This window comes from Macaca fascicularis, chromosome 9 (genome assembly GCF_037993035.2).
Source record: "Macaca fascicularis isolate 582-1 chromosome 9, T2T-MFA8v1.1".
NCBI classification, from domain to species: Eukaryota; Metazoa; Chordata; class Mammalia; order Primates; family Cercopithecidae; genus Macaca; species Macaca fascicularis.
Window position 1 is genome coordinate 14819410 of NC_088383.1, and position 19261 is coordinate 14838670.

The 19261-nt window shown below is 45.0% G+C and overlaps 1 protein-coding gene across 27 annotated transcripts in view; it reads right to left on the reverse strand.

Moving 5' to 3' along the window:
- The window catches only part of FRMD4A (FERM domain containing 4A), a 693055-nt gene that overhangs the window by 246374 nt on the left and 427420 nt on the right, over positions 1-19261 (reverse strand). For 3 of the 27 annotated variants that reach the window (XM_074001082.1, XM_074001080.1, XM_015455581.3), the window contains exon 1: positions 1058-1220. The exons of 20 other annotated variants lie outside the window; for them this stretch is intronic. The gene's annotated coding sequence lies outside the window, so the exon portion shown is untranslated. Of the gene's footprint in view, positions 1-417; positions 623-1057; positions 1221-19261 lie in introns of those variants that run through there. 4 more of the 27 variants (XM_074001078.1, XM_015455580.3, XM_074001077.1 and 1 more) reach the window with 2 other exon arrangements.

Here is a 19261-nt window from a genome sequence, read left to right on the forward strand (position 1 = left end):
CAGCGGCAATCGGCTGCCGGCCCCCGCCACTCTTGTCTGAAACGCCCTGTCCTGCACCCAAAGGAAAGGGCTCCCCTGTCACTCTCAAAAAATGGTTTAAAAAAAAGCCCACCCAGCTCTGCCTAAAGCCATGTCCTTTCCTATCTCCCCGGGTAGATTCAGACAGCGTGGGACTGAGGTGTCTAAGGAAAGTATGTGTGTGCGCCGGGGGGAGGGTGGCAGAAGAACGCACAGTATGTGCCCCACGTGGGGTTTGTATTTAAAAACTGTAACATACGCGAAATAAACGATTCCAGGCCCCCAGTAAAGCAGCAGCGGCGCGTCCCTTTTCCCTGGCCCAATGTGAAAACACGGAAGGCGAAGGGCTGCCGTCAGTCGCCTCCCTGCCACCGCGACCGGGAAACAAAGACACATTACCTTTTATTTTTTGCGCTTCCAAGGGAGCCGAGGAACTTCAGGCTGGAAGCGGCTGGTCCCCCGGATCGGGCGTCCCATTCGCCCGGGCGCAGGCCCTTGGCCTACTAGGCGGCCTTGGCGCCCACAGCTGGCGCGCCCCCGCCCCGTCCCCGCCGCCGCCCCCGCCGCGGGGCCTCGGCGTCAGCCCATCGCCCGCTCGCGCCTCTCGCGCCGAGCCTGGCTGGGCGCCAGGGAGCCCCGCCGCCGGCCCGCCCCTCGCCCGCGCCCGGCCCGCCGCATGGTGCGCCCCGCGCGCCCCGGGCCAGCCCCCTGCGCGCCGCTAGGTCGGGTGCAAAGCGGGCACCGCTCGCCACCGCCGCGGCCACTGCCCGCCGCGGGGCCTCCGAGCGCCGCCCGATCCTGGACAACAATGCGCGCCCCCGCCCCCGTAGAAAGCCGGGGACGCCCTCAGTCGCCCCCAGAGCTGGCTCGGCTTCCCAGTCCGTCTCCGCGGCACCCGCAGGTGAGACAAAGTTCGCTCCCGGATGAGGCTACGCGCGTCCGAAGCGTGCGGGATGCCCAGCACGGAGGTCCCCAAGCGGGGGACCCCTGGTTACCCCACAAAACCCACCCAAAGCCAACGCGCGAGGCCCTTTCCTACCCTGAGAGCCCGGAGACAGCAGCTCCCTTGGCTGAAGGCGCAGCTCTTACCCCTCGATCTAGTCCAATTGTATTGAATTTTAATCTCCCCTCAACTCTTCAATGGAAGTTGCTGCAGGATAACCGAGGCATGGGGCTATTGTCAAGGCTTCGCGACAATGACTGGGAGAGGGAGACTTCCACTGGGAGAGACCCGGGGGAGGAAAACGGGCTGACACGTTCTCTTTCCAAAAAAAGAGAAACAAACTCTGGGAAGATTCCCCACCCAGAACAATAAGTCAATTCACAGGATATGTCTAAATGTTCATTGCTTGAGGAGCTCTATTTGCTCCTAGACACATTCTTTTTTTTTTTTTTTCTTCATGAATTGTCAAAACATGGTGATAAAATAAAAGGGGATGCTGGCAAGAGCCTCCACTTAGCAAAAGCCGACTTGTTTCTGGGGTAAAATCTTTCTCCAGAACCCGTGCGTCTCTAGAATTTCCAACCTGCACCCATCCTCTCTTCAGGGGAGAGACCACTTTTCCTCCCACCATGGTCGATCTAGTACTTGGTAGATCTAGAAACATCATTTCCAGGAGACCGGTCAGCTCTGAGGACTTACAAACTTTGTAATAAAAAGAAATTGCTCCCATCCTATCTTCCAGCTGACAGAAAATTTTACCTTTTTACTGTCATAGGTCCTGTGTTGTTTTCTAAACAACACTGGTAAAAATTTTTATCAGTTCAAAAGGCCTCACAATCAATAGAAAGGGAATTGGGCATACAGTTAGCATTGAAGAAAAAGTTGAACGCTGGTGTTAAGGAGTACCTGTGTTGTGTTTGTTTGTTTGTTATACAGACAGAGTTTCACTCTGTCACCCGGGCTGGAGTGTGGTAGTGTGATCACGGCTCATTGCAACCTCCCCCTCCTGGGCTCAAGTGATCCTCCTGCCTCAGCCTCCTAAGTAACTGGGACCACAGGCACACCCCACCACGCCCTGCTAATTTTTGTATTTTTTGTAGAGACAGGATTTTGTCATGTTGCCCAGGCTGGTCTTAACTACCTGTCTTATTTCAAGCTGACTGGAGACTTGATGCTCTGAAGCCAGGTTTGAATGGGATTCTCAGGTACCTCTCTCTAAAGTCTGTGAGGCTTATTCCAGTGCAAAACCCCATTTTTTGGTAATGCAATTGGAGCCCATCTCCTTGTGTTCTGAGGTCCTCAGAGGGAATATTGTTTCTTTGCACGCAGACTAGTTCTAGTCCTGATTTGTTTTGACTGCAATACTTAGTAATGGACAATGAGGAAATGTTCAGACCTACAACATTTTTTTTTGTTTGTTTTTTTGAGACAGAGTCCATCTCTGTCACTCAGGCTGCAGTGCAGTGGCACAATCTCGTCTCACTGCAACCTCCCCTCCTGGGTTCAAGCGATTCTTCTGCCTCAGCCTCCTGAGTAACTGGGATTACAGGCACCCGCCACCATGCCCAGCTAATTTTTTAGTATTTTTTAGTACAGGCAGGGTTTTGCCATGTTGGCCAGGCTGGTCTTGAACTCCTCACCTCAGGTGATCCACCCGCCTGGCCAAAGTGTTGGGATTATAGGCATGAGCCACCAACTCAGACATATATTTCTCTTCCAATATTTTGTTTTCAACCTTACAGAAGTGTTGAATTGTATCCACATCTACACCTACTGCTTTCTGCCTAGGCCACTTACATCTTCTGTATGTCCTGAACTGAACTTGCCTCACTGGCCAATCCTGCCTCTAGGCTCCCACTCTTAGTAAACAGCAGGCTCCCTCCTCCTCCCCAAAGCCAGAAACAGGGATAGAGATTTCCCTCCCTCCTTTCTCTCATTCCTCACGTTCACCAGATCACGAAGCCTGTCCTCATAACTACCTCTTGAAAGGTCATGAGGGCAGCCCCTTATCCCAACAGTGCCTGGAGCTGAGTGAGCAACTGCTGTCCCCAGGCACGCTCAGGCCACATCATCTTTCACCAGGATGTCTCTAGTAGCCTTGTGAATGGGTGCTGATCTTATCTCTCTCAGACGCATTCTCCACTCCAGCTGGAGCAATTCTCCTAAATCCCAGGTCTGATCCCGTAACTTCTGTTTCAAATCCGTTCAGGGCTTCCCTGGCTTTAGGGACAAAAAGCCCATATTCTGTCTGATGGCTATAAGGTCCTGAGTATCAGGCCACCCTGGCCATCCAGTCTTATCTTTCGCCACCCGGCCCCACCCAAAACCATGTCAGCCCCTACCCTCTGCCTACAGAACCTTCTTCCAGGGCTCTGTATGTTCCAGGTCACGCATCCACCCGTCACCCAGCAGCCCAGGCTGGAGAAGAGCTCAGATCACGTCACTGCTCTGCCTAACGACTGCGGGTGGCTTCTCACTGCTCCTGCCACATCCTCTTTGTCTTCATCACGTATTATTCACATTTCCTGCTTCCCCTGTCTGGAAGGCCAGGCCTTGCTCCCTACCCCACTCTTTGGGTAGCTGGCTCCTGGTCGTCTTTCAGGTTCTAGCAAAAACGCTGCCTCTTAGATAACCTTCGGTGATCAGCACATGGGGAGTGGTTTTCCCCCAGGTGCTTAAGGTATCACCATCCTCTATTTTTTTCTTAACACTTAGCCACCATCAGGATTCACTGCCCTGTGTGATGGACACAGACTGAGGTCATTCTGCCTGGGCTTGAATCTTGCCCGGGCCACCTACTAGCTGTGCAAGCTTAGGCAAGTTTCTTGACCTGTCTGTGCCTCAGTTGAGAACATTCATCTATGAAATGGGGACAATAATATTGCCTACCTTGTAGGGCCGTTATGAGGATTAAATAAGTTAATATATGTAAAGCACTTAGAACAGGGTCTGGCTGAATAAGAATAATCCCTGTGGGACTTTTTTTTTTTCACTTTTATTTAAGTTCAGGGGTACACGTGCAGGTTTGTTGCATAGGTAAACTAGTGTCATGGAGGTTTGTTGTACAAATTATTTTGTCATTGAGGTATTACCCATTAGTTATTTTTCCAGATCCTGTCCCTCCTCTTACCCTCCACCCTGTGATAAGCTGCATTGTGTGTTGTTCCCCTCTATGTGTCCATGTGTTCTCATCGTTTAGCTCCCACTTATAAATGAGAACATGCATAATTTGGTTTCCTCCTGTGTTAGTCTGCTAAGGATAATGGCCTCCAGCTCCATCCATGTCCCTGCAAAGGACATGATCTCATTCTTTTTTAAGGCTGCATAGTATTCTATGGTGTGTACGTGCCATGTTTTCACTGTATCCCCACAACCAGAACTAGTACCTGGCACGAGATCTCTTTACCCCTCCCAAAACCTTTTGTACTTGGGGGCCTGCACTGGAAATAAATAAGAATTGAGGGAAGAAAAGCTGTATTCGAAGAATTTGAAGTACTAACAGAAATATGTCATGGTGACTAAAACACCAAAAGCAACTGCAACAAAAGTCAAAATTGAGAAATGGGATCTAATTAAACTAAAGAACTTCTGCACAGCAAAAGAAACTGTCATCAGACTGAACAGGCAACCTACAGAATGGGAGAACATTTTTGCAATCTACCCATCTGACAAAGGTCCAATATCCAAAATCTACAAGGAACTTAAACAAATTTACAAGAAAAGAAACAAGTCCATCGGAAAGTGGGCAAAGGATATGAACAGACACTTTTCAAAAGAAGACATTTGTGCGGCCAAGAAACATGAAAAAAAAACTCATCATCACTGGTCATTAGAGAAATGCGAATCAAAACCACAATGAGATATCATCTCACACCAGTTAGAATGGCAATCATTAAAAAGTCAGGAAACAACAGGTGCTGGCGAGGCTGTGGAGAAATAGGAATGCTTTTACACTGTTGGTGGGGCTGTAAACTAGTTCAACCATTGTGGAAGACAGTGTGGTGATTCCTTAAGGATCTAGAACCAGAAATCCCGTTTGACCCAGCAATCCCATTACTGGGTATATACCCAAAGGATTATAAATCATTTTACTATAAAGATGCATACACATATATGTTTATTGCAGCACTATTTATAATAGCAAAGACTTGGAACCAACCCAAATGCCCATTGATGATAGACTGGATAAGGAAAATGTGGCACATATACACCATGGAATACTATGCAGCCATAAAAAAGAATGAGTTCATGTCCTTTGCAGGGACATGGATGAAGCTAGAAGCCATCACTCTCAGGAAACTAACACAGGAACAGAAAACCAAACACCGCATGTTCTCACTCAGAAGTGGGAGTTGAACAATGAGAACACATGGACACAGGGAGGGGAATGTCACACACTGCGGCCTGTCAGGGGCTGGTGGTCAAGGAGAGGGAGAGCATTAGGACAAATACCTAATGCATATGGGGCTTAAAACCTAGATGGTGGGTTAATAGGTGCAGCAAACCACCATGGCACATGTATACCTATGTAACAAACCTGCACGTTCTGCACATATGTCTCAGAACTTGAAGTTAAAAAAAAAAAAAAAAAAAAAAGAAATAGGTCATGGTAAAACTTGGTGAATAAAATAAAACTGAAACTTAAGTTACCTGGAAATGAAAACATAAAAGAAATAGATTCCCTGTTTCACCAGTGGTTATCCTTGGAATTGACATAAAAAGCTTTGCCAGTCAAAACTCCACAATGGTCTGTTCACCGAAGAGTGAACAGATTCTACTACTGAAAATTCAGGCAGCTACTTGCAAAGGTTTAACTCGTTTATGCCTGAGGTTGCAAATTTTTGAATTTGCGTGAAATTCATGTATATTACCTAGAAAAATTCAAGGAACAAGAATTTGAAGAGAGAAAAATGTTATTATGTCCTATTGTTGAGTTACATGGCATTCCAAAAACGGAACACTAGGCATAAGTGGCTATGAATCAAAGAATCTTTTGCAAAGTGTTGGTTCGCTGACCAGCCCTAACATGTAGTCGTGGCAAAGAATTTAGAGTGCTTCCATTTTCAGCTTGAGTTTAATACTTTTCGAAGAGTCTTTCTGAAAAGAGAAACATGGCAGGCTGGTTTACAGGCCTTTGCCTTGTGTTTTGCTGTCCTTGCTGGAGAAGAGGGAAGCAGTAGAAATACTTTTCTTTTTGTTCTTTCAGTGGGTCAGCAGGATTTGGAGAGATGAACACGTGGGGTAACTCTTGTTTCTTTTACACAGACTAAAGGAGCTTTATTTTGGAAAGGACCGAACTCTTAAAGAGAGGAGAGGTGCTCTGAGGTTTGGAAATGGAGGAGGTAGGAAGGAATGGAAAAGGGCTATAGCACTCCCAAAAGAAGCAATAGAGAACATCCGTACACGATGGGAAGATAACACGAGACCCTATGCCTGCTGAGTGCCTCAAGAAGGGGCAGACCACCTGATGGGACAGTGCATGGCCTGTGAGTTGCGGGCTAGATTCTAAGATATGTGCCTTACAATTTAAACACATAGGTGCAGTGGCTCATACCTGTAATCCCAGCACTTTGGGACGCCAAGGTGGGTGGATCACCTGAGGCCAGGAGTTCAAGACCAGCCTGGTTAACATGGTGAAACCCTGTCTCTACTAAAAATACAAAAAATTAGCCGGGTGTGGTGGCAGGTGTCTGTGATCCCAGCTATTTGGCAGGTTGAGGCAGGAGAATTGCTTGAACCCAGGAGGCAGAGGCTGCAGTGAGCCGAGATCCGCCATTGCACTCCAGCCTGGGTGACAGACAGAGACTCCAACTTGGAAAAAAAAAAAAGCTAAAAATGTGTCCCAGGCACAGCAAAGGATCCTGGAGTTCAGTCAAGAGGGTTGGAGTCTGGCTTCGAAAGGGACTGGCAGTCATTTTGCCCCAAGCACCTTAGTAACAGCTCTATTAGACTGATGACAAGAGGCTGGACATGGTGGCTCATGCCTGTAATCCCAGCACTTTGGGGGGCCGAGGTGGACGGATCACCTGAGGTCAGGAGTTTGAGACCAGCCTGGTCAACACAGTGAAAAACTGTCTCTACTAAAAATGTAAAAGTCAGCTGGGTGTGGTGGGGTGTGCCTGTAGTCCCAGCTGCTCGGGAGGCTGAGACAGAAGAATTGCTTGAACCCAGGAAGTGGAGGTTGTGGTGAGCCAAGACTGTGCCGCTGTACTCCAATCTGGGTGACAGAGCGACAGAGCGAGACTCCATCTCAAAAAAAAAAAAAAAATTGATGACAAGAGACCACTTCCCTGTTTGGAGGTCCAAGGTGACCTGAGAGAGGGAAGAGGACACAAATTCTTGTCATTCCAATGAGTGAGGATGTAGTCAAATTTAATTGGGTTTAGAGAAATAAATTAATGTGATTTTTTTGTGTGTATGCCCAAAGTGAGGGAGCAAAAATTCCGCCTTCTCCACTAATAACAAGTGCCAGGTTCTTAACTCCAGGATTGGAAGTCACGGCTTCTCTGACCAGGATACGGGGGAAAATTAAGAGATGATGGTTCAGCTCTGATCTTTGCTAGGGTCTCCCTGTTGGTGGAAAAGGTCTCTCTCACTCAAGCCTTTGTGTACCTGCTGAGCTGAGGACACGAGACAAGGTAAGGGAGGACCTGAGGCTGGGTTGTGTAATCGTGTCCTTGGAGCTAATCCCACTGGGCAGTCTCAGACTCCTTTTCCAGGGTAACCTTGAATGAGCCTTTTATTGAAGCTGTTTCGCACCTTTAAAATGAGCCTGGGAGCTGGGCACCATGGCTCACACCTGTAATCCCAGCTCTTTGGAGGGCCGAGGTGGGAGGATCACTTGAGGTTAGGAATTTGAGACCAGCCTGGGCTACGTAGGAAGACCCCTGTCTCTACAAAAAAATTTTAAAAATTAGCTGGGTTTAGTGGCATGCACCTGTAGTCTCAGCTACTTGGGGGGATGCAGTGGGAGGATCACTTGAGCCCAGAAGTTTGTGATTGCACCACTGCACTCCAACCTGGGTGACACAGCAATACCCTGTCTATAACATAAAATAAAATGAGCCTAATAATATCTATTTCCAGCCTTATGAAGACTATGGGTTCAACACATATTGTTTCCAAAACCACACAACTGATAATAATAAACAGCTCACATTGTGGTGAGTATGTACTCTGTATTAGGCAGTGCTAGAGCTTTCCAAACTTTAGTTAATTTAATCATCATGGGATTCCTATGAGGTAGAAACTGTTCTATCCCTTTTCTACAGACAAGGCACTTGGGATTTAAAAAGGTGAAGTGGGCCAGGTGTGGTGGCTCACACCTGTAATTCCAGCACTTTTTCTGGCAGGCTGAGGTGGGAGGATCGCTTCAGTCCAGCAGTTTTAAGGCTGCAGTGAGCTATGATCACACCACTACATTCCAGCCTGGGTGACAGACCTGTCTCTATAACAAAAAAGAAGATGAAGCCACGTGCCTGAGACGACTCTGCTGATCAGATTTGAACCCAGAGTCGTCCTTCGGAGGCTTGAGCTCTTATTGTCCATGCTTGCCTGCCACAGGCTGTACACATGAAATACACTGGCGGCCGCAGGCAGCATGGCCGCAGAATTACTTTGTATTCACTATTAACTGTGGATGGAGTTGCCAGTTACAGCGGAAGACACCTGGGAATTGATAGTCTCCTGTGTCGTTCCATCAGTTCCTAACCTGCACCATATGGACATAGGTTTACATTCCATTGTCTGTATTTCTAGTGAATAACACTGGCAACTTTTCCTTTCATACGTCAACCGGGTTTTAAAAATGGAGAGAGACCCCTCTGGGGCAGGTTAAAGTGCCTGGCTGGTTTCAAGTGAACCCCATTATATTTTTATACCCAATCCTCTTTGCTTCCTACTCCCAGGTCAATTAGAGGCCAATTCTGAACCACTTCAATCAAAAAGGAATAATTCTATCTCCTCTCATGCATGGCCTGCGATCAAGTACTTAAAACCAGCGTCCTCGGGGTGTAGGAAGAAATTATCCAATGGCTGTGTTTTATTTTGTTATTTTTTCACAAACAGCTCTGTCATTTTGAAATAACTAAGTTTTATAGTTTAGTTGGGTTCTCATTACATTAGATAGTTGTTTATTATTTTTCCTGGCTGGGAATCATGATTTAGACTGCAACTCATGGCAACCAAAACCCAGAGCAAGGCTTTCTGAAACACAGACAAGAGTCAATCAAAACATCACAAGCTAATTAATGTACCTTGGAGCCCCTGGGAGTACCTGCATTCCAGCGAGTACCATGGTGCAATATTGGTTAACATTCTAAGTACACTCGAGTACCTTTGGCTAGCTCTCTCCCAAGCCTTTTCTGTTTATTTACTCAGAAATATGTACTAATAAGAATAGGGCCAGGAGTTGTGGCTCATGCCTGTAATCCCAGGACTTTGGGAGGTTGAGGTGGGTGGATCAACTGAGGTCAGGAGTTTGAGACCAGCCTGGCCAACATGGTGAAACCCCATCTCTACTAAAAATACAAAAATTAGCCAGGCATGGTGGCAGGTGCCTGTAATCCCTGTTACTAAGGAGGCTGAGGCAGGAGAATCACTTGAGCATGGGAGGCAGAGGTTGCAGTGAGCCGAGATCACGCCACTGCACCCCAGCCTAAGCGACACAGTGAGACCCTGTCTCAAAAAAAAAGAAAGAAAGAAAGAGAAGAGAAATACCTATTAATAAGAAAGGTTGGCCAGGTGCAGTGGCTTATGCCTGTAATCCCAGCACTCTGGGAGGCGAGGCAGGCGGATCACGAGTTCAGGAGATTGAGACCATCGTGGCTAACATGGTGAAACCCTGTCTCTACTAAAAATACAAAAATAAAAAATTAGCCAGGCATGGTGGCAGGCGCCTGTAGTCCCAGCTACTCGGGAGGCTGATGCAGGAGAATGGCGTGAACCCAGGAGGTGGAGCTTTCAGTGAGCCGAGATCACGCCACTGCACTCCAGCCTGGGTGACAGAGCAAGACTCTGTCTCAAAAATAAAATAAAATAAAATAAAATAAAATAAAATAAAATAAAATAAAATAAAATAAAATAAAATAAAACAAAACAAAATAAAATAAGAAAGATTAAAACTCAGTTGGCATTTACCAAATGCCAGGTACTGATTATGTGCTTTACGTATAATAACTCAGTCTTTGCCCTCTGAGATGGGCACTATTGTTAACCGCATTTATAGGTGAGGGAATGGAAACACAGGGAGAGGTGTGATAAGCCATCTCAGATCCAACAGACAAGAAGCCGGCCACTGCCAGTTACCAAACTCAGGCAGTCTGATTCCGGAGCTGGTGTTCTCAACCCTCAGGTGTGTTCCTTAACCCTCAGGTGTGGTCGAGTACTAGGTGGTATTGCGTCCCTTCTCGTGCCTAGGACAAATAATTATAATTTATTTATTGGCCCATTGCTTCACTGCAAAAAGCAGCTAAGGCAGAAATATTTGTAAAATTGAATGGAGGCTGGGTGCGCTGGCTCACGCCTGTAATCCCAGCACTTTGGGAAGCCAAGGCAGGTGGATCTGCCTTAAACCTGAGGTCAGGAGTTTGAGACCAGCCTGGCCAACATGGTGAAACGTGTCTCTACAAAAAATACAAAAATTAGCTGGGCATGGTGGCGGGTGCCTGTAATTCCAGCTACTCAGGAGGCTGAGGCAGGAGAATCTCTTGAGCCGGAGATTGCAGTGAGCTGAGTTCATGCCACTGCACTCCAGCCTGAGCAACAGAGCGAGACTTCATCTTTTAAAAAAAAAGAATGGAAAAGATTTTCAGCAAATATTCCTTTTCCTATTGTAACATCGATTATTGTGAAGGTTTATGTACAAGTGACATGAATCTGCTAATGTCTCAAGTGAGCAACAGGACTGTATTGAAAGGATGGGCCAGAGCAGGAAGTAAGAGCCCCAGTACCTCCAGGCCCCAGGGAGAACAGGCAAGTCCGTTTCTCAGAGCTGGGACAGGGCAGGAAACTGGCCCCCAGTGATGACTTGGGAAGCGATGATTTCTCCTGCCACCCCATAAAAGTCAGGCCTACTCCAAATTATAATAGCAAATAATGTGTTATAAAGAATAATATGGTTCAGGCTATCAAATTTCTAGGATTCTGATTTCACTAAATAAGAAGATAGGCGATTTAATTTTTTGTTTGTTTTAGAGACAGGGTCTCACACTGTCATCCAGGCTGGAGTCCAGTGGTGTGATCATAGCTCACTGTAACCTTTAACTCCTGGGCTCAAGGGATCCTCCCATCTCAGCCTCCTGAGTAGCTGGGGCTACAGGCATGTACCACTACACCTGGCTAATTTTTATTTTAAATTTTTTTTGTAAAGATGGGGTCTTGCTATGTGGCCCAGGCTGGTCTTGAACTCAAGTAATCCTCATGTCTTGGCCTCCCAAAGTGTTGGGATCACAGGCATGAGCCACTGTGCCGACCTAGGCTTATTTGTTGAGATGGGATTGGGTACAAAGTTAAAATTTAAAGAGCTCTCTTTGAATGGAAAATAAAAAAGTTGGAGATATCTATTCATGGAGGGCATTTAGACTTATGGAAATTGATGGTTAGGCAAAATACTGGAGAGAGAGAAAGAGAGAGAGAGAGAGAAAAGTCAACTAAGCTAACATGAGAATCCCCTGGAAGACCAGTCAAAATAGATTCCTGGGCCGGGCACAGTGGCTCCCACCTGTAATCCCCGCACCTTGGGAGACTGAAGCAGGCGGATCACTTGAGGTCAGGAGTTCAAGACCAGCCTGGCCAACATGGCGAAATCACATCTTTACTAAAATACAAAAAGTAGCTGGGTGTGGTGGCACACACTTGTAATCCCAGCTACTTGGGAGGCTGAGGCAGGAGGACTGCTTGAACCCAGGAGGCGGAGATTGCAGTGAGCCAAGATCACGCCACTGCACTCCAGCCTGGGTGACAGAGTGAGATGCAGTCTCCAAAAAAAAAAAAATATTCTTGAGTGTTACCCCCACTCCCATTTCCAATCCAGGTCTCTGATTCTTAGCTTGGGTTAGGGTGTAATAATTTACATTTTTAACAGATTCCAAAGATATTGATCCTGCTGATTGGAGGCTACGCTCAGCACAATTTTCCTACCTCTTGGCTTTTACACTCTGCTCTGGGCACCCTGTTGTCTTCAGGCTTGTGCTAGCCCCAGGGCCTTTGCACTTCCCTCTGCTTGGAAGGTCCTCCTCCAGATACCAGCAGGAATCAAGCTCTCACCTTTTCAGGTCCCTGCTCAGATGTACCCTTATTAGTGAGATCTTTTCTAACCACCTTTCTTAAAAATAGCAACTCCTCCCACCTGCCCACCTCCTGTTCCCCCTGTTCCTAATCCCTTCCCTAGTTTATTTGTCTCCATTCTTTCTTTTGCCTTCTAACGGACTGTACAATTTATTTACTTAGCTGCTTGTTTTATTACCTGTCCTTCCCACGAGTGCAGGGATTTACGTCCATTTGGCTTTTTGCTAAATCTTCTGAGCCTAGAACAGTCTTTGGAACATACTAAACATTCAATAGATATTTGTTGAGTCCTCACATGGTGGCTTATGCCTGTAATTCCAGCACTTTGGAAGGCAAAGGCAGGAGGATCACTCTAGGCCAGGAGTTTGAGACCAGCCTGGACAACATAGCAAGACTCCAATTCTCCAAAAAATTTTTTAAAATAAAAATTAGCCAGGTGTTGTGATGCATGCCTGTAGTCTCAGCTACTCAGGAGGCTGAGGCATGAGGATCACTTGAGGCCAAGAGTTTGAGACCAGCCTGGGCAACATAGCAAAATCCTCATCTCTAAAAAAAAAAAAAGAAAAAAATAATTAGCCAGGTGTGGTAGTGACATGTGCCTGTGGTCCCAACTACTCTAGAGTGAGATAAGATCACGCCACTACACGCCAGCCTGGGTGACAGAGCAACAGCCTGTCTCTTAAAAAAAAAATTGTCTAATATGTGAATAAAATGAATGAATGAATATTCTTGGATGTAGAATTATAGTTTTAAGAACTTAATTCTGATGGAAATGCTTCCTAACTGATTGCCTCCCTATCTAAAGTGAAATATAATCATGTCGCTCTGCTTCTAAAATATCTAAATATCTCTCACACCCAGAGTGACGCCAAAGCTCCCTGGTATTTGTTCATCACCAGGCACTGGTGGGGGTTGGGACACGACAGTGAACAGATGCGGAAGTGGCCTTTGTCCCCTTTTGCCTGCAGTCCAGTTGAAAACAGGGCCCGCCTGTCTGGCTGGCCTCACCGACCACTATTTCCTGCTGGCGTTTCGCCTCCCAGCCAAGGAGAAGCTCCTACAGGCCCCTGTGCTTCTTGCCTTCTTGCTTTGGCACGGCTGTACATCTGCGCAGAAAACCCTCCCATCCTCCCTGACACCTGGTTAACTCCCACTCACTCTTCCAGCTCCGCTCAGACACCTCATTCCCCGGGAAGCCTTCCCCGAGGTTCCCCTCTCCCGTGCCCTAAATAACCCAGGCACATCTCTATGCTCCGCACGTTTTCATCCACCTTTGCGTATGTCTTTATACTGCTCTCCGTCAAGAATTCTTCAAAGGTAGGCATCACAGCAGTGCTTTTTGTTTTAATAATTTTATTGTATTCCAGATCCTCAAAATGTGTTCACCTGTACGCGGTGTACAGAATTTAATTTCACTTTATCACTTTCTTTTAGCCAAGCATTATGATCATAATCCAATATATTTTTTATAGTTAAATCCATCCTGCTAATAAAAAGCAGGGGAGTCAGTGATGGCAGAAAGCAGCATTTGTAATCCCAGCACTCTGGGAGGCCGAGGCAGGAGGATCACCTGAGGTCAGGAGTTTGAGACCAACCTGGCCAACATGGCGAAAACCCGTCTCTACTGAAAAATACAAAAATTAGCTGGCGTGGTGGTGGATGCCTACAATCCCAGCTACTCAGGAGGCTGAGGCAGGAGAATCACTTGAACCCGGGAGGCAGAGGTTGCAGTGAGCCGAGATCGTGCCACTGCACTCCAGCCTGGGTGACAGAGCGAGACTCTGTATCAAAAAACAAAACAAAACAAAACAAAACAAAACAAAAAACAGCATTTGACCAGTGTTAATAAGCAACTCCCGAAAACTGCTTTAAGGAAGGCAGCCTTCCTTAAAGTCTGGAACTGTGACGGCTTTTTCTTATAAATGAACAGGAACCAGTCGCAACACTGGCCCCAACACCGGCCCCAACACCAAAGCCCACTTTTTTGGGGATACCTGCAATGCATTTTGAAGACTCCTGAAAGCTTTTGAGGGGGCCTAATAAAAGGTCTTAATAATAGAGCAGGTCTAGTTTCTATCAGATCTTGAAATAAACATGCTTCCATCTCTCCCTAGTCTCGCTTTCATAAACTCTGAATTGTTTTCATGTTGGCTCTTAGAGATCTAAGGTTCTGCCTTTGTTTATATACTTTCAACTTCTTTGTGTGGTTTTGGGAAGGTAGGCACAGATTTTTTTCTCAAAAGTGAAATCAAGTTCTCAGCAGAAGAGGAAGTACGCAGTGAAGAGAAAGGAAAGTACCTTTCAAATCTTCAGAGAAAGGCTCTTGTGCTCTTTACAAAGGAAATTCCCTTGGAAATGGTTATAACCTAAACTGTTAATATGATCGGCTAATAATAACAGTGATAAGAATAATAATATCTATTACTTGTTCAGTGGTGCTGTGTATATTACATGCATTATCTGTAATCTTTGCAGCAACACCGTACAGTAGGTCTTGTTAATTACCATTGTATAGATTCAGAAATCGAGGCTCAGAAACACTAAGTAACTTGCCAAAAGTCTATACTTAGAAGGAGGCAGATTTGAATCCAAGTCAATTTTTAAGACCTCCAAAGTACATTCCGTTTTTTCCATCATGGTTTAATTTTGAGCAAAAGGAGGCATGGGTTGATAAAGGGCTTGCAGTGGGAAGAGTCTCAGACTGGTTTCTGGTAAAGCGGAGGGGAACCTTGAGGAAAGAATTGGAAGTTTAAGCACCAAAAATCATGTCCAGCCACAGAACATTTCTGCTACCCCTTGAAATCAGAATCACGGCCCTCCAGCACAGCTCTGCAGACACCTGGAGATGTTCCAGGTCAACAGGGCCGAGCCCCATGGTGGGGCATAGGCTGAGTCACTGCAGCCCCCAGTCTGTGACCCCGACATCCTTCTTGGTGTGTATTAGAATGCAGCTACTTATGGATTCTGTTGATTTTCAACGTAACCCTCATGGCAATCACAGTCACATCTCTGATTCTGCTCCTGCTCCCTGTGTGACTTTGAACAGGTCAGCCTGAATCTTCCAGAAGGGCCTTTTTTATCTGTCTACATAGCACGCTGAAACTGGTGTTTAATCCACTTTCCTGTCCAAAGACACAGGGGTGCAATAACACAGTGATCAGCAGTCAGGCTATGGTAGCCGACTCCTGAGGTCTGAACTACCGACCAACAGCTTACTAGTGGTGTAATCTTAGGCTAATGAGTTCTAAACTTTTCTTCATCTCAGTTCCATACTCACAGGCATGCTATGAGGATTGCATTGTGTAATGTATAAAGAGGGAGTTTTTGGCACAGAGTACATGTTAAATAAAATATATGCTATGGTATTATTTCCATTATCAGCATCTACTAAGGGTGTGAAATCTGTCAGCTTTTGTCTGTATACAATACTGTCTTCTCCACTGTGTTAGACGTCAATCCTTGGTTTAAGCCTCATAGGTAACCGCTGTGAGCTTTAATGAGACCCCGGGTGAATTACGTCTTTTAAGTTAATCATAGGAAACAGTCTTGTCCTAAATAATTGTGCCCTACATTCCAACTCCATCCCTGTCCTCCGAGTGCACCAAGTATACGATCCTTGCAGAGATGCTCACCCTGCTCATGCGTGAATAACTTAGGAGTGAATTCAAATGCATTTAAACAGCCCACAACCTTTCAGCAATTGAGGGTGCACTGTTTGCCTTCCCATGGGAATGTCCGTCAGTCACATCTAAAGGTGCTTGCTCTGAACTTCAGCATTGACCCCTGAGGTGTTGCTGTGTCTCATCCTCAACTGTGTGGCACAATATTATCCATGCGCATAGGTCAACTTCTGGTTCCTTCTACCTTCTCAGGCCCTTGCAGCCCTATGTCACTCAGTAAGTCAGTGACAACACTGCCGAAAAGTGATGGAGAGCCCGCTTCTTCCCATTTTTTTTGGAGTTAGGACTAAAATTCTATGTTACATCAGAAGGTAGTCTGTAGAAAGAAATAGAAAACGAGTCTGAGTTGTCTAAGTGTGTTCTTACAAAGGAAATTCTTTTGGAAATGGTTATAACCTAAACTATGATCAGCTAATAATAAGACTAAAAATAAGAATAATAATATCTATTATTTGTTGAGCGGTGCTGTGAATATTATGCACATAGTCTATAATTTTTGCAGCATGACTGCACAGTAGGTCTTGTTAATTTCCATTGTATAGATCCAGATACCGAGGCTCAGGAACATTAAGTAACTGCCAAAAGTCTATACCTAGAAAGTTGCAATGTTCAGTTCAAAGGGAAACCCACGGTGGATTCCAGATCAGACAAAATGAACTGCCACAGCCACTCATCCTTACAATACTTACAGGCACTATGTGGCTGCTGTCTTATTTATTGAGGGTTGAAAGCTTGTGTTAACACCTCCATCTGACAGATGAGGAAACAGGCAGTAAGTTCCTGGCCTGCCCAGTGGCTCCTGGTGACTCCGAGGGACATTCACAATGAATATAGACAACTTCTCACTTTAGGTTATGAGTGCTGTTCACTGAGAGCTGTCACCTGCCAGGATCAGTGGAAAATTGCTACTAGATCAAATATTTACACACTCATAAGTTGCTTCCTACTGTAGTGAGTTCCTCATAACACAAAAGTACCTAAAATTCTGGGTTTTTAAATTTTGAAGTCATAAAAAAAAAGCACAGATAAGTCAGGTGCAGTGACTCATGCCTGTAATCTCAGCACTTAGGCAGGCTGAGGCAGGCGGATCACCTGAGGTGAGGAGTTGGAGACCAGCCTGGCCAACATGGTAAAACCCCGTCTCTACTAACAATACAAAATTAACCAGGCGTGGTGGCATGTGCCTGTAATCCCAGCTACTCAGGGGGCTAAGGCAGGAGAATAGCTTGAACCCTGGAGGCAGAGGCTGCAGTGAGCCAAGATCGCACCACTGCACTCCAGCCTGGGCAAGAAGAGTGAAACTCCATCTCAAAAAAAAAAAAAAAAGCACAGATAATATATTAGACTGCTATATAACTACCATTAAGGTTAAACACTTTACCTCATTCGCTTATTGAAAGGCAAGAGAGAGAGAGGGAGAGAGAGAATGCTAAAGCCATGCCTCTTCCCCTTTTTCCTTCCCTCCCCAGAAGTTGACAGTCTCCTAAAGTAGGTCTCTAGCATTCCCTATTTGCTTTTGTCCTTGGCGTATGAATATAGCATCAGTGGTGTACACTGTTTTGTGTGTTTTTCAACCTGACAGAAATGCAGTCAGAACAGATTTATCTTTTCTCGACTTATTTTCCGTTCAACATCGTGTTTTTGGGTTTTATCAATATGAGTGTTTTTGGATTTCATCCATTTACTGGATTCCGTGGTGCAAATATACCACAGGATAAGTCTATGTTCTCCTGCTGAGGGACAAGTTACGTCTAAGTGTTCACTGTTTGCAAACAGCCAGGGTCTTTGCTCCTAGCGGTTCCTCTGCCTGCTGAGCTCCTCTTCCAGGAATTCATTCATTTGATGACCTTCTCAACATGTCCACTTAATTTGCTCCCTCTTCTTCCCATGTTTTTTCTCGGTTATCAGTAGCATTGCCAGAGAAAAGACAGGACATGCCGTTACATTTGAATTTCAGATCAAGTTCATGTGAAGTACAAGTATACCTGAAGTACTAAATGGGCTATACTTACCCTAACAAAAAAATCCACTGATTATCTAAAATTTATGTAGGAATCTTATATTTGTATTTATTAAATCGGTAACTCTAATTGTGACATTCTCAGTGAGGCCATCGCTGTACAGCCTATTTAAATTTTTAACCTCCTCCCCGACACTTCCTATTCTTTTTTACTCTTATTTTTTTCCACAGCCCTTATCATCAGTTTACCTGCAATATGTTTCCTTATTTATTTTGCTCATTATATGTCTTTTTCCTCTGGAATGTAAGCCCTTTGCAGGCAGGATTTTTGTTTTGTCTTCTGCTATGTGAGACACAGTATGTGCTTAATAAATACTTGCTGAGTAACTGAATAAATAAATGAAAGAGTGCAAGGACTGTCTTTGTACATGTCTCCTTTGTAGTGTGTGAGATTTTCTCTAGAATAAACATTTGGAAATAAAATTGCTTTTTTGTAGGGTGTGTATCTTTACTAGGTATTGCCAATTTGCTGTCTGAAGTAATTGAACTAATTTCCACTCCCATCAGTAATGTATAAAAGTTCCCATTTCTTAACACTTACGGGACTTTTCTTTCTTTACCTTTGAAAGTGCAATAATTTTGATTTTTGAGTCAACGGTTGAAACCAGCATGGAAACATGAGATAACCACAAGTGAATTCAAAATAACAGTAATTATTAATCCAAAAGGTGTCAGATGTTCTTAGGTGCTTATTTAAAAGACGAGTTAATTATTATGGATGTACGAACAATTCTAAACCATGGTGTCTCTTGTGTAATAAACAGAAATTGCCCAAACTTAACACTGTCTCAATGCCATCTAAAAACTCATAATAAAAAATTTTGAAGAAAAACCATTTTATTTATTTTGCAACTAAAAAGGAGGAAGTCTTGCCTAAGAAAAATAAAATGAAAACCCAAACACGAGTTGTGGTGTGTTCTTTAAGATCTGCTTCAGAATTGCCAGAAACATGCAACTCATGTCGAAAGAGAAAATTTGAAAAAGTCCTTTGTTATAGATATGGCCAGTCTTTTTTAAGTCCAAAAGACGAATTTGAGGTATATAAAAAAGCACTGTAATTAAGGGATACAACGACATGCCCTATTTTAATGTGTTATTAATACATTCTTGGCCATCCATGAAATAGGTTGTGAAACATTGCAAAAATGGCCACTATCTCTCACTCCTTCCTGTTTCACAGCTTTGTAATGTGACTATGAAGTGATATCTAGAAGTGAAATCTATTTTTCTTCCACTTGAATCTGGGCTGGTCTTCTGGTTTGTCTTGGCCAATAAAATGCAGGAGTGATAATATGCTAGTTCAAAATTTAGGTC